The sequence below is a fragment of the Apium graveolens genome, chromosome 11, assembly GCF_009905375.1.
Source record: "Apium graveolens cultivar Ventura chromosome 11, ASM990537v1, whole genome shotgun sequence".
NCBI classification, from domain to species: Eukaryota; Viridiplantae; Streptophyta; class Magnoliopsida; order Apiales; family Apiaceae; genus Apium; species Apium graveolens.
In genome coordinates this window covers 190,461,633-190,463,191 of record NC_133657.1, presented here as the reverse complement: position 1 = coordinate 190,463,191, position 1,559 = coordinate 190,461,633, and the positions used below count along the sequence as shown (strand labels likewise).

Sequence of the window (1,559 nt, the reverse complement as noted above, 5' to 3'; positions counted from 1 at the left end):
AGATGGCACACTGATCAGTCTCATGGGCACCGGCACAAAGCTCACAGACACTAGTGATCTGATTAACTCCATAATTAGACAGAGAATCCACCTTCATCGTCAAAGCCTTAAGTTGAGCAGTTATAGCAGTAGCTACATCCAACTCCAGAATTCCTGCTACCTTACCCTGAGATAGTCTCTGAGTAGGATTCTGGTATTCATTGGTAGCCATCAGTTCAATCAATTCATAAGTTTAATCGTAGCTTTGAGCCCACAAGGCTCCTCTTGATGTTGTATCAAGCATGGGTCTAGAAGTAGCACCCAAACCATTATAGAAACAGTTAATGATCATCCAGTCAGGCATCCCATGATGAGTACATTTCCTGAGCATCTCCTTATATTGATCCCAAGCCTCACATAGAGATTCTCCAGATTGCTGAGCAAATTGAGTAAGTGCGTTTCTGATTGCAGCAGTCTTTGCCATAGGAAAGAATTTAGTTAAGAACTTTTGAGCAAGATCCTCCCATTTGGTGATAGACCCTAGTGGTAGAGAATGTAACCAACACTTAGCTTTATTCCGCAGAGAGAATGGGAAAAGTCTTAACTTAATAGCATCTTCAAAAACTCCTTGAACTTAAAAGTGTCGCAGATCTCGATGAAATCTCTGATGTGCATGTTGGGGTCTTCTGTCGGAGAACCCCCAAACTGAACTGAGTTCTGTATCATCTGAATCGTGCTCGACTTGATCTCAAAGGTATTAGCGGAGATGGTTGGTCGAACAATGCTAGACTGAATATCATTGATCTTCGGTTGAGAGTAGTCCATCAAAGCCTTTGGATTTGCATCTGGTTCTCCCATTGCAATAAGAACTTCTTCTTCTTTCTCAACTAAGATCTCTTCTTCAACTTTCTCCTCAACTACAACTTCTTCCTCAGCTTCATCCAGTGTCCTCTTACGAGACCGAGAACGCGTATGCATACACGCTCGCTAAAGTACCTAAAACATGACAAGGAATTAATTAAGTAACAATGTCCGAGTCACTGAACTTTAACGACCAATGATGATAAACACATAAACTAAAAATTAACACCGATATCCCCGACAGCGGCGCCAAAAACTTGTTAGGGCTAGAATACGTGCTAATATTCACGCAAGTATACGCAATCGCAAGTAATATAAAATAAATTCTAGTTCATTCCCACAGGGATAGGTTTAGGTTAATTTCAAGCAATGTATTTATGCAACACTAGTATGGTTATTATCCAATGCTAAGACGAATAATAATTGAGATTGATTATAACTAAGATTAACTAAAAATTATACTAAAGAACATAAACTAAGAGATTAAAGAGATTTGAATAATATATGACACAAACATGGGATTCTAACTTCATTAAATACTTTATTCGATAGCCTTTTCGTTCTTAACCTTAGCATGTAATGGTGATGACACTAATCAGATAACATGAAACTGATAAACGCCAACTTTCGTTATACGAATACCATGCTACCAGACATCCACAAAAGAGATAGAAGCTGAATAGACACCAATTATATTGAGACCCTATATGTATATAGAA

At 38.5% G+C, this 1,559-nt stretch overlaps 1 non-coding gene across 1 annotated transcript; it reads left to right on the top strand.

Annotated features, from left to right (window-relative positions):
• Positions 1–341: 341 nt before the first annotated feature.
• On the top strand, positions 342–448 carry LOC141699568 (small nucleolar RNA R71). Its single transcript, XR_012566017.1, has one exon. It is a non-coding gene; the product is annotated as a small nucleolar RNA R71 (small nucleolar RNA).
• The last annotated feature ends 1,111 nt before the right edge of the window (positions 449–1,559 follow it).